We start from the raw sequence: 27,029 nt of genomic DNA on the forward strand, positions 1-27,029 counted from the left end.
AGACCATACAAATTGGATAAGGCAGAGCCTAGGTCCATTAATTTCCAAAGCCTGTGTGACATAAGATAGAGTGGGGACAAGATATAGGGAAGTTTCTTTTTTCTTAAGTATTTGAAAACCAAGCAGTCAAAGCAGTACAGGGAGAAGAAAATACAAGCTGATGGCCAGGGTACAGGTATAGGATTTATGTTGTAAAACCTGGGAGGTCCTTTGGCGCCAGTGTTAGTCCAGGGGCTCTACATCCCCAGGGTTAATAATATCTAACCTTGTAGCACTATGGTGAGGATTAAATGAGACAATGCATGTAAAGAGCACATGGTACACGCTTGCTCGACAATGGTAGCTAGTATTATTTTTTCTCTTATTTAGGACCTTGCTTGTTATAGGGATTAGAGGCTCCAAGAAGCCTGAGGCAGGACATGTTTACCCTGGTGAATCCTGTCACATCTTAATAGTGCTCAAACATTCCTGACCAGTTCAAATGCCTTTTATTCGAACCTTTCATATAAACAAGTCGTAATCAGCTTTGTGGACCCTACCAGCTTTTTCAGATAATTACCCTGACTTTTAGGGGGTTATTTATTTACTCATTGAAAATAGAGATTTAATGTAATACAAGGGAAACAGTAGGTGATTAGCTTGGAGTTAATAGGCAAGCTCCCTTCATCCCCCCCTACCCCCCTTCACCTGAAGAGGCTTGATTGGGTTCTGCTCCTTTAAGACTCACAGAGTCTGGGAATTTTGAGAACAAAAGCTCTGTAGGGAGGCTACCAGAGAGAGAAGACTTCATCAATCTTTGTACATTCTTAAATTTTTTATTCTGTCTCCCCCCCCCCCCCTCCGCCTGAGCTCTTCTTTGTCTAGAATTGAGTAGCATTCTCTTGAAGCCATGGAGATTTAAGAAACAACCGAGGTTGGCCTCTCTTTGTTGAGTTTATGAAAGCCATATTTAGTTTTAGGAGGAATGTTTTTTTTTTTTCCTTTGGGAGGCCCCTCTGTACCTGCAGCCATCAGAAATTCCATATTAAAATCCCACATTTAAGTCTTTACGGCTAAAGTCTGTTCTTGTGTGTCTGGACCAGGTCCAGCTGTCAGACTAAGATATTATTGACTTTCTCTTCTCAAGTGAGTGGGTTTACATCTGTTGGCTCCATTTCTTTACCACTCATTCTGAAACACCTTGTAATCTGGCTTCTGCCACTGGTTTTTTACTAAAATTGCTCCCCTGCAAGTTACCAAATGACTTTTTGCTGAATTCATTGGGGTTTATTTTTCCCTCTCCCCCTCTTATGTTTCTCTTCCTTGGCTTGTGACACTACATATATCTGTTTCCCTTCTACACCTCTGACCATTCCTTCTCTCCTTTTGAAGGCAGCCATTACTTTTCCATCCAAATGTGATTGTTCTCCAAAAGGATGTATTTAGTGCTCTCTTCTTCCTCTGCACTTCATTCATTTTCATGGCTTCCACTGCCACCTTAATGTAATTAACTCTCCAGTTCTGACTTCTTACCCATGCACCAGTCTTATATTTCATATGAACTAATAATGATTAAAATATTCTTCTAGAGTCAGGCATTATGCTATGCACTTGATATACATAAACTCTAATTATCACAACACTCCTCAAGGCAGATAGTTCATTTTACATGCAAGGAAAACAGCTCAAATAAGTTATATATGTTTGTATTTTTCCAGTTAGATCTCCTACCATCAACTAAAAGTCAGCCCAAACTCAAAATTCCTTTTCACTTTAAGGTAGTGTCACTGCTCACCCACTTTCTGTTATATTAATTGTAGGTTGAGAGAGTTGAAAATCAGACAGGTAATTGGTATGGAATAATGCCCTCCCTCCCCAATAAGACTAACCCCTTCAAAATCTACCAAGTCCAACTTATTACAACTTCATATCTTGAAAATTAAAGTTTAAGCTGTCCTATAGATGAGCAACTCCCAACCAATATGGAAGCTAAGTCTGATAACTTTCACACACTGCATGCTCTGGGCTGCCCAGAGTTAAGCATAATTTTCAGCCCTAGCTATGCTTCCTTTAATCCTCAAAATATACTCTTCCTAAGCTGGTCCCTCCCATAGGTGGGGTCATTTTAGGTTCTGCACAGTTCCCAGTGCACAAACTGTAATCTTGACCATTTCTTCTCTCTTTTACTAGAAAGCCTATTGAAATCTGAATGATTTAGTGATGGTATTTCTTTAGTATAGGAGCAACTTTCAATTTGCTATTGTTTGGGACTAGAAAGCTTATTAGAATGTGAGTGATATAGTGATAGTATTTCTATAGTATAGGAGCAATTTTCAATTCACTGTTTTTTTAAAAAAGAAAATTACTTAGAAATGTTGGTAGTTCAGTATTAGTAACAGCTGATGCAAAGCACTTATTCACAGCTGACTAGGAGATGCCAATGTGTTGAGGAGACAATGAGTTTGAAAACCACTTCCGCAGATTATTAGGGAAGACCCAAATGCCCATTGGTGAGGGTCAGCTTTTGTCTCTGCATGGCATGTTAGCTTAATGGTACAAATTTTAAAACTTGGATCCTACTTAAGAATCAGAGAAGTGAGAAAATCAACATCTTATTGAAATCCATAACAGGATCACCAGGCGGCAACATCTCACTAAGGATTCTCCATGTACCAAACCAAATGCTTTAACGTGGACTGTTTTTACTTTGCTAGCCTGTGACCATTTCATTTTTTAAAAGCAGAAATCTGCCATAGCTACCATCATTATCAATGGGAACCAGTACAAAAGGTCAAAAGTTTAGTTATATACCATTCTTGTGAAATTATAGACCCACTGAGAAAGATCGGTTATCTGTTCAGCATTTCAGTTTCTTTTATTAGTAAGGGGTATGGGAGGCTGGAATTGCAGTGACACTGTGCTTTAATCAGACTTGACCAAGATTGCAGCATGGCGTCAAAAGGGAAACATGCTCAGACTAGCCTTTGGTGAGTTGTCTTCTTCTTCTCCTTCTCCTTCTTCTCCTTCTTCCTCTTCTTCTTCTTCTTCTTCTTCTTCTTCTTCTTCTTCTTCTTCTTCTTCTTCTTCTTCTTCTTCTTCTTCTTCATCCTCCTCCTCCTCCTCCTCCTCCTCCTCCTCCTCCTCCTCCTCCTCCTCCTCCTCCTTCGATCTCTCCTTCTTTACCTCCTCCTCCTCCTTCTTCTTGCTGTAAAAAGCTTTATTTTTTCATTTGGTCCAATGCATGGGAGATTCAGGGTGCTTAAAAGAATGGCTAGTAGTTTCGGGAAGAGGCTCAGGTAAAAGCCAGACATCAGAGGAATGCAGAGAGGCCTCTCAAAGGCCTCTGGGCTCCAAAGGCTCCTAGTCATGCTTGAGGGTGAGCCTTTAGAAGAGATACTCGCCCAGCCCAGCTTTGGAGCTGGCCAGTCTGTGGATGTTAGTCAGTTGTTGCCCATCTTCTTGATCAGTTTCACGTCCTCATCCAGGAAGTGGTTATGCAGGAAGTCACAGAGCTGAAGGTCTGCGTGGGTAGAAGCCAGGGAAGGCAGCTCCAAAAGGGCCTGATTCAGGTTCCTCTCTGAGGCCAGGGTGGCTTCCATGGTATCCTGAGTCTTGCCCCACTCATCTTGGGAAGGCTTCAGCATGTCCTGGAAGAGAATGTGGTCACCACGCTTGTTTTGCAACTTTAAGAGATGCTCTGTGCCCTCACGCTTCTTCTCGGACAACTTGGGGAAGAGGTAATAAGTGGCCCACGCCTTCGAGAGCCACATCGTCAAGGTCGAAATAGAAGCCCAGAGAGAGGTAGGTGTAGGGCCCACAGATGCAGGTTGGCCAGGTGGTTGACTTCAGTCTCTACCTCAGTGGAATAATTCTGACAAATATGGGAGCTCATGGTTTTTCAGCAATAAGAAGTTAAGGTATTTAAAAAAACAAAACACAAAACGGTGTGTTGGCTGGTCCCGGTGGTGGTTCTGAAGGTGGTGACTGGATAAGACATAGGAGAGTGGCCAGAGGCTGGAAGAAGGGGCGTCCCTGGGTCTGTTCCATCCAAACACTGTTGAGGCAAGAGACAGATCTGGGACCACCGAGGGCACTGCCTGGTGAATTGTCTTCTTAATAAGCAAATTACAACATGCCTTATTTCAAATAAAATTTGAGAAGCTGGGTATTTAATCACTGTCATGAAAAGAAGATAAAAGGCTGATGTGTTTTCCAGGTTTTAACCTTTATCTAGTTGAACAAATATGTAAATTTGTCTTATAAGTACTGCATTCATATATACTTGTCCACAGCTAGCACAGTGCTTAGCATGTACTTGAGGTTCAATTAAAATTTGCAGAATGAATGTGTTACCTTAACAAAATAAAGATTAAGGTGTTCTGACTTATTAAGACATATTCCTTGGGGTGTATAGCATAAATAAAAGTTAGATAAGGGTAAACTCTAATTTGAAAAAGTCACTGAAATGCTTGTATTTTACAAAAAGCTATATTCTAAAATGTAAAATATTAATATCTCATCAGCCAGGCCATTTTTCTCCTCCTTGGACTACAGTATAGAGAGTGTTTTTCACCTTTGACTTAGCACACACCAATTGGGTCAAGGGCAGTGAGGAGGGGATGAAGTTGAAAAATGGTCACTAGGAAGCATTACTCCATTTGGCCACAGTGAGTCATGGAGGACTTTGCATCAGATTCATTTGGAGGGCTCAATATTTTCTTGAGCCATCCCTGTAAATTTTATGCCCTATAAGCAAAGAGTTTGGGCTTATGCTAGTTAGAATCTGATCAGCAGCCAAAGTTACCTGTGCTGTCCCATGCTCCTCAGAGTAAAGTTATTGAATACAAGCCCAATTACAGCCAGTTTCGCTCACAAATGGGAAATCAATTCAATGGAATAATGGTTGTAAGTGACTACTATGTGCTCAGATTTTGTGATGTCTTCTGTGGAAATATGAGACATGATCCTTGATCCAGAGATGCTTAAAGACAAGGTAAATACAAATGAAAATAGTTCAATAACAGTACCAGTTAGTCTGAGAATCATAGCTTGAGAAGGAACTATGAATATCCAAACTTTCCAGTTACAAGGAGGACAGGGTTAGGTTAGGAACAGAATTCCCCAAAGTCTACCAAACAATTGGTAGAAAATGGAACTGGTATTCAATTCTTCCAACTCCTAGATACCTATTTCATTGTATCATATAGGTGGTTATATGATGTTTTGACATACTTGCTTTTATCAGCTGTTTTGATGCTGGGAACTTTTAAAAAAATGTTTTTATAGATTTTAGAGTTAGAGGAAGGGAGAGAGAGAGAGATAGAAACATCAATGATGAGAGAGAATCATCAATCAGCTGCCTCCTGCATGCCCCCTACTGGGGATCGAGCCTGCCACCTGGGCATGTGCAAACCAGTGACCTCTTGGTGCATGGGTCGACACTCAACCATTGAGCAACACCAGCTGGGCATGCTGGGAACTTTTGGATGAGACTATTTTAACATGGGAGGATTTTGGCAGCAGCCTCTAAAACAAACTATTTAAATGTTTAGCTACTTTTAAAAAATTTCCAAGTAATGTGCAAAACAGACAGTCTTGCCCTATCCCTCAGTTTCACCTCATCCCTCAGCCTTTAGGATGGAAATCAGGGATGAGGTTGGAGTGGGGGATCAAGGATGGAATGAGCATCTTGGATGGGGTAAAGCTCAGAGAAGGGATGAAGGATAGGGTAGGGGGTCAGTCTGGCAGGCAAAGCACACATCACCAGGAGTCATGTGTTTCCTACACTTGCTCATCTTTGAAAGGCCATTAATCATTCTGGGCATGTTATCTACTCATTCTCTGAGAATTCTTTTATTTCTTGAATAGTCTATATCTTAAAATCTCTGACTCCCAACTTTAAAGGGAAAAGAATAGAGTGAGGAAGGACATTTGGATCACAGTATAGTCTCACAGTCTCAGACTCAGGCTTCACTGGAGATCCTAGAATCAGTGAATGTCAGTTCTCTAATTAATATTCCATGTAAAAAACTATGGAAAAGTAATATGCATCTCCTATTTCAAAAATTGTGAAGCTTGATATGATGCTTTGACAGAATGGGACTGGTAGGCTCCTTTGAGGTCTATCCTCTTTCAAAATAAAAAACACTTAAAAATGTATATTTTTTCCTAATTATAAATGTATGAATTTTTCATTTAACAATACAGTTTTAATGTACAATTATTTCTAAACTTTTCTGAAATGTAAAAAAATAAAGGCCAAAAGAACTGTATATTAAAAAATATTCATATTGAAGAAGGTAGAAAGTAAAAGTCCCCCATAATCTGGGTCAGGATTACAGAAAAAGTATCAGACAGGTAAATGATAAACAGCCTCTAATAGTCTGTTTTTGTTTTGGCTACATCATGATTTCCATATTAAAACAACCATGCCAGAATATCAAATATAAATATAGGATGTCTGGTTTTTAGTAAAACATTTGAGAGTCTTCTGTAATATCCTTGTGCATAAGATTGTGAAATGTGACTGCATAACTAGTTATTAGGCAAATTTACAGCTGGCTGAGCACTTATTCAGTATCAACCTGGAGGAAAATGTTTTTAAGGAATTACCACAAGACTGTTTTTGGCTCTACCTGGTCATTTATTTAGCAAAACCTGAGCACCTACTATGTAAAAGGCACCCTACTTAGCACTGTGAACAATATAAAGTATTGTGGCTCAGTTGTTGGGTGTCATTTCATACAACGAAAGGTTGCTGGTTCGATTCCAGTTCAGGGCACATGCCTGGATTGTGGGCTCGATCCCTGGTTGGGGGCATGCAGAGGTAGCTGATGGATGTTCTGCTCTCACATCAATGTTTCTCTTTCTCTCCCTAAAAAATCAATAAAAATATATTTTTAAAAAGAATACAAAGTCCATGTCTATATCCTGTTCCCACCCTAAAGGAGCAGATTCTTGATCATAGTTGATCACAAAAACAGGCTTTTTACTTAGCAGATAACACAAAGCTGGGTGGTGTGTTTTAATATATAGGATGACAGAATCCAGATTTAAAATGATCTCAACTTGTAGGAACTTTAGGTCAAAACCTACAAGGATGAAATTTAACAGTGATAGATGTAAAATCTTGAATTTAGCTTTAAAAATTGCATATGTACAGGATATGAGAGATGTGACTTGGCAGCAGTTTATGTAAAAATTCTTGGGGATTTAGTTGATCACAAGTTTAATATGAGCCAACAATGTGGTATAGCTTATTTTTTTAAAGCAAAAACAATTTTAGGTTGTATTAGAAGCATATGTGCTGATCAGACCACATCTGGAGTATTATGTTCAATTATAGTCACCACATTTTACTAACATTGACAAAGTTGAGTATATCCAGAAGATAGTGACCAGGATGGGTCTGAAAATCATATAACATGGGAAATGGTTGAAAGGACTGGGGAGATTTCGCTTTTGCTTTAGGCCTCAGCATTGATCCTTTAAGTCTTTGTTAGATTGCCTTGCTATGTACTTCCACACTCCTCTGGACAATCCTCATGCTTTCCCCACTAGACTAGGGCTTTGTTAGAGCAGGATAGGGTTTCTGTGTGTATTGTGACATCTGTGGGGCCCAGCACTGTGCTTGATACAGGGTGGGTCCTTAGCAATGCTTAGAGAATGAGCGAGTGAATTTTCCAAGTTTGAGGGACTTATGTGCAACTGGGGAAAACTGATAAAGAACTATAGTTCCTGGAATTTATAGTCATTAAATAATGGAACAAAAAAGGAACTTAAAGTCCCTAAACGTTTCTAAATGGTTCTTTTATTTTCCTATTCTTTTGGCCTCTGCTAGGACCAGATACTAGATTTACAAGTCTGGTTTAACAGAAATCTTAAAAAGCATTCTCTCTAAAAGGAGCATTTAAAAAAATGACTTACAGTTCAGGCACTAGTATCAAGGAGATGCAAATGAAGATAATTTGATAATTTTTTTACTAACAGATTAGTATTTCGTCAAATGGACACACTCATACATTTCTGGAATAAGCCTTTTGTAACAGCAAGTTGGAAATATGTATTATCAAGGGCCTGAAAATATTCATGATTCGATTAAATAATTCTACTTCTGGAATTGTCTCCTATGAAAGCCATACTGAATCCAGAAAAAAAAGACTTATGAACAGAGGTATTTTTCTGATAACAAAAAATTGGAAACAATACAATCTACCTAATAAAAGAGTAACATGCTAATTGACTGTAACTTTGCAATGCCCACAGCCAATCAGGAGTGAGTATGCAAATTAACCCAACAAGATGGTGGGTTAATTTGCATACACAGGCGCTGGGCGGCTGGGGGCAGGGCAGGATGCTAGTGTTGTTGCCATGGTGACGAATGCAGGCATTCTGCACCACCCCAGCTGCTTCGGGCCTCTGGGCAGCATGGGAAGGTGGAAAGGAGGCTCTGGCCAGAGTGAAGGCACTGCCGGCAGCCAGGGGAAGGAAGGCCCATTCTTGCATGAATCTTTGTGCATTGGGCCTCTAGTATTTAATAATAGAGGAGTAAATGATTAGATAAACTCTGATATCTTCATTTGATAGAATGTTATAAAGCCATTATAGTTTGTAGCTTCTACAGGATATAAAGCTGTGTATGTAGGATGATAAAACCATGTGAAAATAAGTAAGCTTAAATTTGTACAGAAAAAAATCTTGGAAAGTCTTATACTAAAATGTCAACAGTGACTGTTTTTCAGTGTGAAATGATTAATTATTTTTGCATTTGGTCTCCTTTTTGCATTTTCTAATTTTTTTTAAAAAAAGCATTTTTATATTGAAGACAATTTACAGTGTGCCCCATTATGTGTGGAAATAGACCAGTAGAGTCCAGATCTCTAATACCCCTGTGTATCACCAATTACATCAAGGGCATTCTGAAATTGTGAGGAGGAAAAAAACCCCAAACATCATCAGACCAAAATTTATTTATTGCTAAATTTGATTAAAATTAATTTTAGGTTATTTAATTCAAAAAACATGTAAATAGACATTCTGCACACTTAGATTAAGGACATGTTCACGAATCTCACAACTAAAAGGTGATACAACTCTTAAAAAGAAAAAAGTTCAGCATTCCAAGTTCTTAAGAGCCAGGCACCTTTTGCAAATTGAATGGAAAAAGTACCTTGAATGACTGGCTCCTGTTGGGGAGGAGGGAAGAATGAAGGATTGATTGATTGCAAATGAATAAGAGTGATGGCTTGACATATACTGGAAGAACCTGGATATCATCAGGTATTCTGTTGTTAAATCAAAATCTGTTCTAATGGATATTTAGATATTGCTTAGATGTATCAAAGTTCAAGCTGTCAGACCTCTTTATATTGTAAAAATGCATCAATTACAAGTAACTTGCACTAAGCCACAAATCTAGACATTCAATTCTGTCCAATTTTCTTCTGTTGAAATTACTAGTAGCTTTCCCAATATCCATTGTTTAATTTAACACACAGTTTACCTTATACAAAGAAGACATGTTTACAGGCACATCTGATGAAAATTTCATTGTAGGCTACATATTAATGCAGGCTGTCTCCTTCTCTTTCTCTAATAATATAGATGATTGGTTCCTGAGTCACTTGCATCACCATTTTTAAATTGTTTTCCCAATTACAAAAAAAGGACACTTGCAGACTTAAGAAAACTGAATAGTTCTAAGTTTTATTACAATGTGGGTGTGGGGGAATCAGCATTTACCAGGGGTAAATAACAGATTTGGTTTAGTTGAGAATGTTCAGAATGGTTGAAGACAGTCTTAAGTTTGAAGAAAGTAAAGTTCTTTGAACAAAGTTTTTATACACATTCACATTTGGTGACTTGGCTCTTTGTGACTTTGCGCTCTGCTCAGCTTGTATATCTATGTATGTGGGATTAATTTTCTCCTCTGTTTTCATGTATATTGCATGTTAAGGAAAATAAGGACCACACTGTTAAGAAGATGAAAGTAATAATAACTCTTCTATTCCTTACCAGTATTTTTGGTCTTTTTTCTCCCTTCTCCCATGTTTTCTCTTCCTCTTACTTTAAATATTACCATTCATATTTTCTTGTATCACCTTATTTCTGTTTCCATGTGTAGCAAACTGATCTTCACAATGGTCAATTCCCTTGCATTTTACCCCAAATCTCTGCTAAATGAAAATTCCATACAGCATTAGATTGACATTTCTACAGAACCAAAGCATGGAGAGTCTTTGAGAATGGATTAGATATGCATTTTTTTATTATTTTATTTTTTTATTTCAAAATGTTGCAATTAAATGAGGCATGATGGAGATCGAGATTTTCCATCTGATAACCTAAAGGTGTGATCTCTCTCAGATGATCATTCTTAAATGGGAATCTGGGTAGGTAACTTGAAAGAAAGCTATGTACTTCAAAGCTCCTTTCACCTCAACTACCCTTATCTTTACATTTGCAGTGGTCTGGCAAGTGTTAATAACTTGGTATTTGCCTGCAGATAACTCCATTGGAACCTGTAGATTATTTCTGGGGGATAGCCAGTGGGTCTTTTATCTCAAAATAGGCAGAGATAGAAAAATTCAGAAAGAATTCTATTGGAATGATATATGGCATAGACAGCACAATTTTATGAAAGTTTTCCCCCAGTATGTGTAAAATATGTTGGCAAATCTCAGTAGAAGATGTACCCTTTCAATTGTTCTAACTTCCCTATGAAGTGGAGCTTTGATTACATGATTTCCCAAAGTCTGTTTTTTAAAAAATAAAATGGTTTAAGAATAAGTGTCTGCTGATATTTAAACATGTTAAATATTGGTGCTGGGTGAGGACAAGGGAAACATTTATTTTGAAAGGAGCAGATGGTATCCCATGGGGTGAAGATGATGTGGTAAATTTGCTTTCTTTACCATGTCTATAAGGTCATGTACAAATGGTCAGAAAGCAAATGAAAGGTACCCTTGAAGTCATTTACACTTTGATGTCAGCTTTCTTTCAGGAAAAGCTAGTTTTGTTTATTTTTGTTTTTATACAATATAGGCCCTGAAGTTGTTTGTTAGTTTCTCTTTTTATTGCTGCTTATTTAGTGCTGCTTCATCAAGGGCTTAGGTTTCTCTTTGAAGTATCTGAGTTCCACCTCTATAATGCAGTTTCTTAGAGCCTCTAGTGATAAACTAGACTTGAGCCAGTACCCTAGCCAGCACATTTTGCCTAAATGGCTCCTGCCTCCTGAATAACAGTTGAGTCTGTGGGGCTAGATATGCTAGAATGATTTTTGGTGGGGGGCACATTTCCTCCAGTGGCTTTGTTAGTCTTGGGAACATTTTCTCTCTCTCTCTCTCTCTCTCTCTCTCTCTCTCTCTGGGTAGCCAAAGAGTATTCATTTTCACAGTTAAGACTTACCTCCCCCTCTCCATCTAAGACTGGCTTCTTTCCTGTGTCCGACCTCTCAGAGCACTTAACTGCCAGTCTGACAATAGTCTCAGCACTTAATTTTATTAGTCTCTAGCCATTTCTTGTACTTTCCTTTTTGCTTCTCAATTATTTTGCAACGCTCTGAGGAGGGAGACCATGTTTTACAGAATAATTCCTTTATTAACAAGATTATTAACAACATGTATGTGGTCCAGTGGCACACACTATGTTGTCACAAAGTTTGTTACCAGAGGAAGAAATGATATAAGAAGCATAGGGCTCTAGGATGTCAAAGAAAAAATGGTGGGGGAGAGGAGAGATTAGTACTAAGTTTTCAGTAAATACTAATTAAAATATTGTCAGATACATCAGGAAACACAAACTGGATATTGAATAGAGTGTTAATATTAATTTTAAGGTTATACTACATTTAGTTATTTGAAACACTTCAGCTATACTTCAGCTATACTTCTGTCCTCTAGATTGCTTTGGGGATCTGTAGCTCAACACCGCCATGGCTATTACCAAAGGCATAGGGGCTATGTGGGTGGAGATATTGTGGTCCCTTTGCCATCCTGAGCCAGGCTTGGAAAACTATAGTCTCTGCTTGTTTGGTAACCCCAGCCACTCAGACCACCAGCCAGATAGCACATAGCTCTGTGGGTCAGGACATACGTGCCTTCCCTGCTCTTCCAGCTGCAACCTTGTATGTGTCTGCCTCTCTTTTTAGCCACTTCTGCTCAGTGCATCAGGGTCAGAGTCAGTCAGAATCCAAAGTCAGATTTAGGACAGTGGGAGAGAAAGATTGAGTGCCATAAAGGCAAGTAGGAAGGTGAAGAGATGGGAAAGTTGTGAGTCTGCCCCCTATTGGCTTCTCACTATTTTGCCATTTCCTTCTCGGCCAAAGACTATAAGGGGGATACAAGTCTCTGTTCAGTAATAGAGATGTGTGCAAAAACATACCTATAAGGGGCTTTGGTTAGTTGTATCATTGTTATTACTAGCAAACAATTAGAAATGGGAAAACATTTAAAATGGTGTTTTCAAAGATTTGTAACGAGTGAGAAATGCTTACAAATAATACATGTGAAAAAGCAAGACTTTGCCCTGGCTGGGTAGCTCAGTTGGTAAGAGTATAAAATTAGCAAATTATTTGCTTTGGTGAAATTTAAAAAATGGTGCTTGTATTTGAGAATGTTTCCAAAGTAAACAAAAAATACTTTAATATTAAGCTGATATTCTGTATAAAAAATTCACTTAGGTTAATTTGTCTTAATTCTTTTTGCCCTCTTAAAATAGATTTATTGGACTTATAGTTAATTTCTGAATCAAAAGGTAGCATTTCAGATGTTTTTAAATACATCTATCTAGAAATGTTTCTTTTGATGGATTTTTATACTGAAATGATATTGGATTAACCTGAAATACAATCTTTCTTTTATTTGATCAGCTTCAGAAACAGAAAGTCCTGGAAAATCCATGTGATTGTCTTTATGAGGAATTTAACAGTATACTCTTTCAAGGAAAGAGATATGGACAATACAAAATACAATTTACTTAAAAAATGAATCCCATTTTGTGAAAAATTTCCCAGATTCCTCGTGGATAGTGCTTGGTGGGCCTTTTGATATTAGTAGTTTGCTCTTTGCCAACTCCAGTTCAGTTGGAGCTTGTTTGGAAACTTGCTTTGCTCAGTGGTGGTGACTCTGCCACCCCTAAGTAGCCAAAAGAACATAGACTGCAACTGAGCATAGGGATCTCCATGAAGGATGGTTTCAGCAAATGTGGAGCCCTTAGAGAACTTTTTAAATCGTCCTAGGTACAACTTATATCCTAACATCAGCTGCTGCCCCCCCTCCATCATTTTGTTGGAAGAACATTCAAGAAGAAAATTGATTTTCAGTTGACTAGAAAAATGTAGCTTGATAAAAATTTTTAAAGAAGACGAAGCCTTGTGCTTTTATTTATTCCATAGATCTTGTACATGGAGCAAAGTATATACATCTGGTATTTTCATAGGTGGCACAGCTAATCTGTCTGGATGGCCTCTAACTTTTAAGAAAAAGTGGGCAGGGCTGCTGTTTTGCTCTTGCTACCACTGCTTGATTGTGCTTCTTTTATTGAAAACATTCTTTTTTCCCCCTCACAGACTTTTTGCACAGGGCCCTATATTTGCCAGGTATCAATAAATATTTGATTGATTGCTATATTTTAAATATACCAGTAAATTCAATATTTAGCATTCAGCTATTGAAGTTTCCTTGTGCTGAAAAACAAAGAAATATCTGCTATAAGAATACCCAATTGAATACTAGGAACCAGCTCCCATAGGTAAATTGGCATGTTGTTACAGAACAGAAAGAGTTCATCCAGTTGGCACTAGCAGAGCCAAACACTAAACATCAGGAATTGCAGTGGAGAAAGATTGACTATTTTATTTTGAATGGCACTACCCAGGAGAATGGGAAGCTAATGCTCAAAAGACCAAACTCCTCGATTCAGGGTTTGAAGTGGGTTTTTAAGGGTAAAGGCGGAACAGGCATGTGGAAGCACTGGTGAGTCATTTTCAATTAGAGGACTTTAGCAATTGGAGGTTGGCAATTTATGGTGAAAGGCATTAACACTGGATCTTCCTAGGCAATGGAACCTTTGATTCTGAAAGGGTTCTGATATTCCACTTCTGGTTATGTCCTAATCCTTTGGTTCCCTTTGTGTGGAGGGGTGAGAATTAGGTTCCAGATGTACCTGGAGGACAAAGTTTTCATCTCTGCACATGCTTTGGCTGCATGACTTGTGGTTTTGATCTGTTTCCTCTGAAAAGCAGCTTAGTATCCTATATAATAAAGAGGTAATATGCAAATTGACCATCACTCCAACACACAAGATGGCGCCCCCATGTGGACACAAGATGGCTGCCACAAGATAGCCGGCATGGGAGGGCAGTTGTGGGTGATCAGGCCAGCAGGAGAGGACAGTTGGGGGTGACCAGGCCAGCAGAGGAAGGCAGGTGGGGGCGACAGGCCTACAGGGGAGGACAGTTGGGGGGGGACCCAGGCCTGCAGGGGAGGGCAGCTGTGGGGGAACCAGGCCTGCAGGGGAGGGCAGTTGGGGGGGGGACCAGGCCTGCAGGGGAGGACAGTTAGGGGTGACCAGGCTGTCAGGGGAGGGCAGTAAGGGGTGACCAGGCCAGCATGGGAGGGCCTAAATGGGCAGTCGGACATCCCTCCTGGGGTCCCAGATTGGAGAGGGTGCAGGCTAGGCTGAGGGACATCCCCCGCCGTGCACGAATTTCATGCACCAGGCCTCTAGTCTCATTAAACAGGATAGGACCATTTTAAACTGGTACTATGGTTACAATGTATGTCTTCTACTTCTATGCTTTAAGTGGAATTTAATAACCACAAAACTGTTGTTCAAATCATTTGTTTAATAGCCACCTAGAGAATCAGGATCTTCCAATAACTTGTGAGCAATCTAGCATCTTGGAATTCTGTCACTTTTTTTTTATTGAACATTTCTTGAACTAGACTTTGGGTGGTGATGGAAGGTAGGAAGTAGCATTTACATATGATAATGGTTCAGACTTAGACTTTATTCCATAGGCTCTTAAAATCTTGTGGACTGGGATTCCTTGAAGAACACTGATGATGTACAGTTTAAGGAATATACTAGTACACCTTGACAACCAGAAGAAATGTGTACTAAAGTTGGTTGGTAGTGTCTGTGAATGCCAGGCTCCTTAGGTGCTAGAACAACGAGGAGAAAAAAGAGATGTGTGAATAAAGGGAGTAGCAAGAAACAGTGGAAGAAGGAAGATGGATGACAGTAGGAAGGTAGATGTGGCTCAACGAAGTAGGGCTCTGTTCAATAACATGTGCTGAGGTTGGTTGGGGATATGATGAGGGGTGCACACACTCAACTCTGTGTACCACACTGTGTATGACTGATGTTCCTTGTAATGAACCAGAGGCATTAAATAGTTTATGTTTCATACACAGAATTCCATTTACTGAGACAAACAAATGTAAAAAATATGTATACAGAAATGTGTAAGTATTTAAAAAGTTAACTTTTTATCCAGAAGACCTCGATCTGCAAATACATAACAAGGTTAGATATCGTGGGGGGATACAAAAAATAAAACAAAAAAACATGTGTGTGCCTTTGAGCAGTTTACTTAGCTAAGAAGACTAGACATATACAAATGAAAAGTTGATTCTTGTTACAGGCAGCATAGGCCAGTTGCTTATAGATAGCAACTGTAAGTAGACTCCAGGGGATTGCCAGCTCCCTGGAGCCTTGGACAGCCAGGAAAAATTAACAGGTTTGTAAGCTGGACGGTTTGGCAGGATTTAGGTTGGTCCAACATAATGCCAGATGTGCAGAAACGTCGTTTTCCCTTTTAAAAGTTGCAGTGTCTGACCTGCTCTCATAAACTCCTCCCCAAAACAGGCTTGTGCACTTACCAGTAATAGATTGAAACATCAACTCCTTAAACCACACCTGGTTGATAATTAGCTCAATCAAATTGTGTTTCAGTCATTACCCTTGCATTTCCCAGGGATGAACTTAATTCATCTCCCACATTAAATTGAGTACCTGCATGACCAAAACTCGACTAAATAGAATTTCTGTCTCTGTTACATCAATTTAATACTGTGGTAGTTTTATTGAAAAATAGGTATTGCTTTATAATTTGCCACCCAAATATCTGCACAGAAATGGTTAATATATGTTGTAAAAAGATCTCTGATGGCAAAAGACTCTCCCCCTGCCCCACCTCCAAACAGTACTTCCTCTGAGGAGAAGATAAGAGGAAATGAGTTGAAACGGATTCAGGGAATTTAGAGTTGATAAGATCAACTGTTGTTTGTTCAGAAACTACTTATTCTGGTTTTACAGCTTATAAATGTATTGATGATGGACGCAGCCCCTTACTTCCAAGGTTTTATTTAGCTTATTTTGTGTTATAACCATACTCCCTTTGCTTCTGACCTGCTGCTGGGTGTGAAGGGATGAACTGGTGGTGTGTATGATATATTGCCAAAGCAGGACTGGAAAGAGGCACCTTTATTATATTGTATTACTAACTAGATGTGTGGAATGCTCAAATCTACTCACTAGTTGCTGTTTAAAATGGTAAAATACAGGTCTAACCACTTCTAGGAATGGTGCCAGGTGTCTATACTAAGGCAACCCAACTCCAGAAGGCTATAAAAATAGCCCCCAAGTAGTTAGGAAGTTCTGATTTCCCACTGAGCTGACCAATAAATCTAACAACCAGTTAATTAAAAATGCTGGGAGGGAATGTTCATCCTCCATTACCCACCTGTTTTATTGAATACTCATTGGTTTCAAAGGGGAGGTTACAATTTAGCATTTCAACATCTGGATCAGGGAACTCTCTTTTTCCTTTTCATAGCAACCCAGAGATATAAATGGCCTATGTGGGTGCCTGATACTCCTACTTGGGTGTCAAGGTTTATTGGAGGCTAAAATGATGTCAGGCTCCCAAAGATGAACCTAGTTATTTTACTTGCCTCAGGGCTTCCTGGCACCATCTGGAAGATTATGCCCCCTCCCCATTTATATTTTTATTAATATTTGAATTATAATGTCCACTTTAAATATTTTCTTTTTAAAATTGAATTTATTGAGGTGACCTCATCTCTCCCTTGTTCAGGCTATGAGATTTCTTTTAGTCTGCCAAAACTTGATGGAAAACCTTCCTGCCCTAACTGCTGCTATAGGCAGGATACCACAGTAGCCTGGTATATCAAGAGAGTACTATGAGTTAGATCTTTTAGAATTTCAACTTGAAAAACTTTTATAAAATCCATTTGTGTAGCAAGCAAAAACATGGGCAGAGTAGACCAGCTATATCATCCTAATCACTGAAGTAATTAAAAGGTGCACAAAGAAAGTAGTAGAAAGAGTATTGTACTTGGAGTTAAAAGATCTGGGTTTGAATCCTGATTGTACTATGTGGTCTCTGTGAGCTGAGCTCCAGCATCTCATTTGGAAAACGGGTGTAATAGCACCTACCTCATGGAGTTGTTATGAAAAATAAACGAGATCCTGTGTAGAAACATGCCTGGCCCTTATTGGATATACCATAAATGTCATTTGAGTCTGATTTTGTTTAGGGACATAATGTCCTCTGATTCTTTAGATCGATACAAAACCACATATTTACAGGGAGCTTAAAAGAGGGAAAAAGTGGTGGTGGTGGTTGTGGGCAAGGGAGACACAAACTCACTAAGTACAACTTTGAGCACTAGGAACATTTTTTTGAGACACCAGTATTAGTGAATTATGTTTCTCTTGATGTTTTTTGCAGACTTAAAAAAAAGTTACAGATATTTTGATGCAAAGGAGAGAAAAATAATGTATCTTGAATTCTAGTCAGGGCTCTGCCATTTAATAAGTCACTTTTTCTTTTTAGGCCTGTTTCCTCTAATCTGAAAATATGTTTGAATAGATTATCACTGTGGTTCTTTGTTCACACCCTAAATTCAAGGGCACAGTTGGCTTTTGAGTCTTGATTAATTGGAAATGAAAGTTGCTTTTAAAAATGATTTTTTATTGACTTCAGAGAGAGGAAGGGAGAGGGAGATAGAAACATCAAGGATGAGAAAGAATCGAGCTCTCAACCTGGGTATATGCCCTGATTGGCAATTGAACCGTGACCTCCTGGTTCATGGGTTAATGCTCAACCACTGAGGAACACCGGCCAGGCATAACTGAAAGTTTTTAATGTAGAGTGAAAAGATTTCAGAGAGACTGCTGAGTTCAAGGGTGGATAAGCTTAGCAAGGAAGAAAAATTATTTTGCAAGGGAGTAGTAATCAGGAGGCCTGATTTATTGGGATGGATATACAGATTGCTTTTATTCATGCTTTTGAGCTGCATGTGAGGGTGTTGTTCAGTTTTAAGACTTTTCTAAGGCTGAAGCTGTTATGTAATTTGCTGTGTATTAGCAGGATATGAGTTATTAATTTTCCTTATACTTGGTCATGAAGACCTCAAAATGGGGCCCTATTAGTTGACTGTCCAATGCATCCTCTTTTCTCCATCAAAACAGGTTTGTAAATTTACATCAGGACCAGCTACTAACCCTTTAAATAACACCTCTATCTGCTGCTACCTGATATTTGGTAGGTGGGAAGACTCAAAATTACTTTTTATGAGAAAATATTGAAAGAACTGGAACTTTTCAGCTAGGGAATTGGAGTTTCTGGGGGCCATGCTTTTTATCATAAAAAACTGAAGGTTTCTCAAGTCAAAGTAGAATTAAACTAGTATTTTCATGGCTTAGGTTTGGAAAGAGGCAAACTAGAGTAAATGGAGGAGAGTTATAGGGAGACAGTTTTCTCAAGCCAGGCAATAACTTTCCAGCAGTCTAAACTGCCCAAAGAAGGAATAAGCTACCTTAGGGAAATATCAAAATTTCTACCACCAGTCCTCATTCACAATCCTAGCTGGAGTAAAAATTTAGTCTCTTTGAATAGAAGTTGGACTCTTTTCAGGGGTAGACCTGTAGGGATCAAGTTATCTGGTGATGCCTCTGCTATGCTGTGAACACTCCCAGAGCCCAGACCATGTGTCATTTGTATCCTCAGCACCTAGCATAGCACCTGGTCATAGAAGGGGCTCAGAAAATGTTTGTTGATAGAATGATTGACTAAACTAGGCATGCTTTAGGTCCCTAGATCAAGTGTAGTATGTTGATTTCCATGTAACTACAGTGTCCCCACTTTTCTTCAGATGTTTCTATGCATTTCACTCACAGCAACTAACTCATTAGAAACTTGTCTGTTTAGAGAACTAAAACAGTTCCATCAACAGAAGGTCCTTCCATGCAAATATAAAAAAAAAAGAGAGAAAAAAACATGATTTTAATCTTGGGTAAGCATTATCAGAGTTGCATGCATGTAAGGTAGTCCCAGAATTTTACACATTTTGATGAATAAAATGTCGATACAGAAAAACTGAAGAGAGAACAATTTAAAAATTCTCTTATTTCCTTGTGAGATGAAAAAATGTGCCTTGTGATTGTCTCGTGTATACCTTGTGAGAGACCTCTGAGCTAATTCTGGAGGTAAGTGTTTGCAGTTCCTAGGGTCAGAGGCCCATGAACAAGAAATGTAAAAACAAAAGGTGGAGACTTTTTATTAGACCTATCATGTTCTCAAGAGATATCTAAAAGAGGGTGAGGATGGGTAGGCAAGGACTTCCCTCTTCTCAACAAAAATTTCATCATTTTACCCTTGCATCACCTGGTATGATTGGATAGTGGGTGTTTTTATTGGTATTGTCTAGCTTTTGGAGGGTTAACTCACTTGTGGGGTAAAATATCTTTCCTACAAGATGTCACTGCATAGGAGCTGGAAACCTGCCTCTCATCACTTCATTGGTTGATTCTATAATTAACAGTTTTTTTTTTAAATAAGCATTTTGAATGAGGCCTTATAAAAATAGAGTGAAGATAATATTGCCTGGCTGGTGTGGCTCGGTGGTTGAGCATCTACTTATGAACCAGGACATATTCCCAGTCCATTCCCAGTCAGGGCATATGAGGGTTGCAGATTTGATCCCCAGTAGGGGGCATGCAGGAGGCAGTGAATCAATGATTCTCTCTCATCATTGAGGTTTCTCTCTCTCTCTCTCTCCCTACATCTCTGTAAAATCAATAAAATCATATCTAAAAAGAAAATAAAGATCATATTGAAAGACTAAGAAGGCTAAACCTAACAGGAAAATGGAATCTATTTCCCCAAATACCTCACAGGTATTGCAATGGCTTTAGAAACTATTGCAAAATGATAGACACTTTAAGTTATAATGAAAGACCAAGTCCTGAAAAATATGTGACTAGTACTAAACAAAGTAATTAAAGATGCATATAAACCTTTGGCTGCTTTTGGCTGGTGTCTTACAATTGTGGCTTTTACTTAACCTGACCTGCACCCCTGCTGACAATGATTTTCCTGACTAGCTGCTTGTGTGAACACTGCCTATTCAATTTCTTTTATGTCTCCCTGAGGTATATAAAGTTATTCACAGGGACTTCCAAGGCATTTCTCCCTAAGGATTCATAGAGGCAGCATTTCAGGGTTGTCAGACCAAGTATTTCCCTCTTTCCAGTTTGACCTTCCTTATCATTTAGTGTGGGATGGTTTGAGGGTGTCACCATAGGAATACTGCTTTTGAGCCACCATGATCACCATTTAGTGGGAAAAAAATCCAAGCATCCTGTTTGGACATATTGTAAACTGTGACATTAGACCTTCCTGGTATGCAGAATGGCTTTCATCACTCTGCCACCCCATTCAGCAAGGTTAAAGGTCTCAGGAAGGTATTTGACTTTTGGCTCAAACTTGCCCTCACTGCTGAGCAATGATGGGTCTTTGCTTGAACCACTTAGGAGGTGCACATGGGAGCAGCATACCAGAGAAAAGTGAAGGAGCACAAATGAGTTCATTACAAGATTTGAAATGAAGAGGGCACCAAGAGGAAAATAGAATGTACACTGAAGGCTTTGCCTGTGTGTGTGTTTAAAAGTTCTGCTCAGAAAGTAAAATAGTGTTTTTGTGCTGTTTTGTTCAGAGACAGTAGAGAGAAGCTAAAAAAAAACACACAAAAAAGCAATGTAATTTGTCTTAGATAAGAAGATCCTCAGAGGCAGGGACTAATAATACCAGTAACCTTAATGACTGTTGAAACTGTTATATGTGTTTGTCTGTATAGATACCTGTTGTATGGATATACACACTTTATATGTCCATTTGCCAATTGATGGGCATTTTCATTTTTTGCACTCCCAGGAACTTAGCCTAAGGAAATAAACAAGTATGTGCATAAAGAATTAGTTATAAGGATTGCTCATTGTGACATTAATAAAAGTGAAAAACTGGAAATAAGCTTAATCTCCAACATTAAGAGGTTGGTTCAGTTATGAGCCATCTATATGATGGAATAATGTAGAGCTCTTAAAATGGTGTTGTGAAAGAATTTATAATGACATAGGAAAACATTGACAACTTATTTTTAAGTGACAATATAGTACATACAGTTTAATCTCATTTTAATTAAAAATTGGCTTTAATATGCACAGAAATCAGATTGGAATCATAGGTAACAGGAAACTAATTCTATCTAGATAGTGAGATTATGGGTGGGTTATTGTCTTCTTTTTTATTTGTATTTTCTAAAATTATATCATAATTATTTATTGAATATATAGTATATGCCAGGCATTGTATGGTGTACATGTATTTTGTAATAAGGAAATTTAAAATTATTGTTAAAAACAATCCAAAAGGAAGTACAGAGGGTTTTGTATCATGTCCACACACATACCCATACACCAAATTCTGGAGATGTGAAGAGATCTTAAAGCAGCACGAGGGTGTTATGTTTTAACTCCAAATAGATTAAGATGTGCTGATAATGACATATTTACCAGATAAGAAAGACATTAAGCCACATTTTTGGAGTGCTTTTGTATATCTCTGCTTTCTCCAAGGAATGTCTAGCTATTCTTTCCCTACAGAAAGTGATTGGAAGTGGAATGCAGAGTTTATTTCAGCCTACATGGTCTGACATTTTGACATTTCCTGAACTGCAGAATGTTTGAGAGCAAATAACTTAGCTTTTACTGAAAAAATTAATTGTGTTGCCACTTTCACATAGTGATGGGCCTTTGTAAGAGAACAAAGCTATCAGGTGGGGAAAAGTGAGATGGTTAACAGGATGGCAGTAACATAAAGGTTTTGAGTCTGTAGAAAAGGACCTCATTCTGAGTAGTGTGATGAAATGTCAAGCCATCCTGTTCAGTCCTGCCTGGGACAGGAAATACCCTTTGTCCAAAGTATTCAAGCTGTATATGTTACCAGCCAGTTGAGAGAGAGAGTATATATATTATATATGATTATAACAATATACTATAATAAAATTTAGGTAAATGTAGTATTCTCTCTCTCTCTCCCCCCTGGGATATAGTCGTTTAGATGAGCACTCTGGAAACTTTTCTTGACTCTAGGATTTCAATGAGCTCTGCTTAATAAACTTCATCTATGAATGAACTATCATTACCATAATAAAGCCTCACTAATCACTGTTGAAAGCCACAGATTAATTATTGCATAAGGGTTGTATAATGTAATTTCAGGAACTAAATAATTAAAACATTTAAAAGACCATTTAATATATCTTTGACACAGAGCCAGAAAGTAGAAGACAACCTTACTTTAATCATTTAGCAAGAATTAACAACTCATGCAACACATATCTGAAGCAATTAATATATTATGGCCACAGTGTTGAAGAACAACATTTTATCTAGACCAGTGAAATTCAGTAATGAAAGCCAAGATTGAATACAAATAAGGGAGAGATGGGGTTCTTAGGGAAGAATATCAGTAATGAGTACCTTACCTATAGACTTGATAGTATTCAGAATTTGAGTGTCTAGAGTCTAGAACACATCCCAATCTGCCTTTAATTGCCTTGTCTTTTGTATTCTTGTCCTTCAACTTAAACTCCCTATCTATTATATATATGCCTAAGCGACCAGCCAACCGGCCTGTAGCTATGACGTTCAGCGGCCACCAGGGGGCAGACACTCAGTGCACAGGCATGGAAACATGGAACAGACTGATGAATCTCAAAGAGAAGTGAGAAGAGGGGAGGGCGGGAAGAGATTAACCAAAGATCTTATATGCATACTAGAGGCCTGTGGGTATTGGGCTGAAACTGGCTCTTCGACATCCCCTGAGGTGTCCCCAATTGCAAGAGGGTGCAGGCCAGGCCGAGGGACCCCACCAGTACATGAATCTGTGCACTGGGCTTCTAGTCTATATAATAAAAGCCTAAGAGACTGTTATGGCAGAACGACCAGAACAACCAGTCGTTATGATGTGCACTGACCACCAGGGGGCAGATGCTCAATGCAGTATCTGCCTCCTGGTGGTCAGTGTGCTCCCACAGGGGGAGCTGGCGAGCACAGCAGTCGTGGTGGGAGTCTCTCTCGCTTCCACGGCAGTGGTAAGGAACAGCAAACTAAGCGGTAAGGAGCAGACGGGAGTAATGAGCTAGGGGTCCCGGACTGCAAGAGGGCGCAGGGTGGGCTGAGGGACATCGCCCCCCCCCCACAGTGCATGAATTTTGTGCACCGGGCCTCTAGTATTCTATAAAACCTGACTTTAATTTCCCCTATCTTAATTCTGTGCTTTTTCAGTACATACAATTCAGTGTATATTGCATGGAAAATTCTATTTAAGGACAGGATGGCAATAATGACCACATTGTATTAGAACCTCATTTAAATAAATGCCTACACAAAACCTACAGAAGTTTTACTTGGCTCTGCTAAGGTGGGTACTGTAAATGCTCATAGAAATGAAGAGATAGGGAAGATTGTAAAAACAAACAAAAAAAGGCTATTTTGCTGATTCCAGAGCAGTGGTGTTTCCAAATAAATACCTCTATAACTATCTGTGTAATTTTATTGGACAGCAATACAAGTGGGATATGTAAGTACTGAAAGGCAGTCACAATAAAGGTATTCTTAACATTTTGCATGTTTTAAAATTTGTTTGAAAGGTGATTAGAGAAGGGCTTTACATACACATACTCATATATACAGGGTGTACCCCCAAAATGTTTACACACTTTAACAGCTGATAGCTCAATTGATGTTTCTTTCTTTTCAGATTTAACCCATTGGAATTTAAAAGTGTGTATATATTTTTGGGGACACCATTTACTAGTACACACACATATATACATAGGTGTGTATGTATGCATATATGAGTATGTGTATCATATGACACATGTATATGTACACATATACACATACACTGAGTGGCCAGATTATTATGATCTCTGAATGCATAATAATCTGGCCACTCAGTGTATATTTCTATGACTAGCAGACTAAAGGCAATTGGGGCAGATTTCAGAACACATATTTAAGTAAATGATGGCTCAGTTTGAGACATTTTGCTGGACCTCAGGACTTGTTTTATCAGAAGATGGATATGATCTTAGGCTGAAGAAGGGAAAGTAGGAAAAGCTGTGGGCAAATCTGTTTGAAGTTCTCTGGCCTACTGAGTGTCAGATTGGAAATGAGGCTCTCAAGGGATTAGAAAGGCCTTTCTCCACCATGCCTCCTGCCTCTGAGCTTGATAACTTCCCATTTTGACCTGTCCTGTGCCTTGTTCCCTTCCTATTTGCACAACTTGCCCTAGGCAGTCACAGGATGGGTTAATGGCACAACTAGTTAGTAAATTCTCCGTAAGCAAAGACTTGGTCTGTAACTTTGCTCATTCTTAGGGACAAAGTTTGAGGGCACAATTCAGGTTCTTAGTAAATGCTTTCCCACTGGTACCCTAAGGGCAGCTCCTTTTATTAAATTAATTGGCAACTAAGCCACAAAAAGCTGTTTAAAATAGCTAATGCCCATTTAAATGGAAATCGAGCAAAATTATTTGTCTTTCATTCTAGGGGGGAAAAGACGATGAATTGAAACAGTTGTTTCTAAAGAGCACAGCCAAGGTCCAGTGTCTTTCAGGAGTAAAAACAGGCAAATCCAAGCAGGATTTCAGGACTGTTTTGCTAAGAAGCACCTAGAAACAATTTTAGTCAAGGTTCAGATTTAAATGGTTGTTACTCAGGTCAAGCTAGAGATTAGGAAAGGTGGCAGATGAAATCAACTCAGGGTCTGGCACCAGTTACAAAAGAAAGCAGGTCATTGGGTTGTGTTTATAGAGGAAAGAGAATGGATTCTAAGATTGTTATCTCTGGAATCATGGTGGGGGATGGAGAGACCCTCATTTTGAAGCCTTGGTCCCCAGACTAAAGGAGCCTAGAGTGCCTTAAGGACTCACACATAATTGGCCATACATTCCACAGGAAGAAACCCTGCCTCTGGCTACATAGCTCTGCCTAGAAGAAACGGAAAAGGAGAAGGGATCTGGGAAGGAGGGGGTTGTGGAGGGAGGGCCCTCTGGCACTCTGTGAAAACATTTCTAAAGCATCTCCAGATTTTCCAGCATAGTTTCAGACTTTATATTGAAAACTGGCAGATCTTAGAAGCCTCAGCTAACAACTTGTGGGAGAGGTTCTTTTACTATTACATCAGTAAGCAGTTGCATTTGGAGTTTATACAGTCTGGGTTTTTTGGAGCCAGTGATCTCCTTGCCCTTGGACGTAAATATTTTGTGCTGCTTTATAGTTTGCAGCAAACACTGTGAGTGACCCTAGAGGGAAGAAAAAAAGAACTTATACTTTACACTTGGAGGATCCAGGTAACAGAGTGAAAAATAAAAAGGACAGTTATACTAGCCAGAGGCCTTGGGTGTAGTTCATTCACCCTGGTGAATGTACATGATGATCAACATGAAAATAAGCAGTTAGTAGTTTTCATTAGTATTCAATTAATAGGTGATTTGGTTGTAAATGTGTTTGCTAATTTATTAACAATTAGGTAAATTAAATTTAATGGAAATGATTAAATTTGAAAATAAAATGCTGTACATATTAGTTTAACTTTATGGATTAAAATTTGTTTGCTACCTTCCCCCAACCCCTTTCTCTCTCTCTTTCAAATGGTGCACAGACCATAGGCAATCAGAGCGCACAGGGTATATTGTTTTTCTCATTTCAAATATCTCTTTTTTCTGGAAATCAGTCCTCCAGTGGAGCATGTCTGTCTGTGTCTCCAGATGAGTGTCAGTGACAAATGGTGCATGTACACATAATACTGATGGGGATTGTTGGTGCACAGTGAGAGCAGGAAAAGACCTTTGAAATACTGTGAGGGATTCAGAAGGTATTTGAGAATTTGAAGGGGCTTAAGGCTTGATTCTGCTGCTGATATTGAATTCCAGCATGACCAAATGATTAACAAACTTGTCCTTCTTGAAATATCTCAGGGCAGAGAGTTCTCAAATGATTGCAAATTGGTTAATGACTTTAAAAAGCATGTTCCTTCCTGTAAACAAGTCTTTGCTGGGTTTTCCTAAACAACTGGGTATGTTTAGAATATAGCAATATAGATAGAATATACTGAACTGGAAGGCTGATGTTACTTTTTTGTTTGTTTTTATTTTTGTAAATCTCAGTATGAGCTCTATAGGTCAGGGTGATATTTTGAAGACTAGTACCTCAATTTATTTTAAATAACTTCATTTCAGTATTACTGTCAGTGATTATAAAAGTTTTAACACTGTTGTAACACTTTGGGTTGTTTTCATTGTCTTTCTGATTTTCCTCATCTTTGGTAGATCTCATTCACAATTTCCTGGAAAAACAACCAGTCTTTTCCCACAGGGGATCACATTATGCAATTTTGCCTTGTTTTTAATAGAAGATTGAATTAGCAAAGCTAAACAGGTAGGCAAGGCAAACGTCAATGTGGATTGGGTTGTTGCACTTTTAAAAATCAGTATTCAAATGGGGGAGGTTGTTATTGCAGTAATCTATTCAATGTGTATAGCTGAAAACAATAAGATGCTGCCTGCAGGCCTTTGATCTTTACAGTGGGAATGAATACGTGACCCAATGTTGTTGGCGACTTTCCAGGCTAGGTTTACATTTTTTGAGAAACTGGTTGTGGTTGCACCGCTA

At 38.8% G+C, this 27,029-nt stretch overlaps 1 protein-coding gene and 1 pseudogene across 1 annotated transcript in view; one reads left to right on the forward strand and one right to left on the reverse strand.

Annotated features, from left to right (window-relative positions):
- GPC3 (glypican 3) overlaps window positions 1-27,029 on the forward strand; it is a 518,803-nt gene that overhangs the window by 93,634 nt on the left and 398,140 nt on the right. The gene's annotated exons all lie outside the window — the stretch shown is intronic.
- On the reverse strand, window positions 3,313-3,871 carry LOC114228189 (ferritin light chain-like; annotated as a pseudogene).

The sequence above is a fragment of the Eptesicus fuscus genome, chromosome 1, assembly GCF_027574615.1.
Source record: "Eptesicus fuscus isolate TK198812 chromosome 1, DD_ASM_mEF_20220401, whole genome shotgun sequence".
Taxonomy (NCBI): Eukaryota; Metazoa; Chordata; class Mammalia; order Chiroptera; family Vespertilionidae; genus Eptesicus; species Eptesicus fuscus.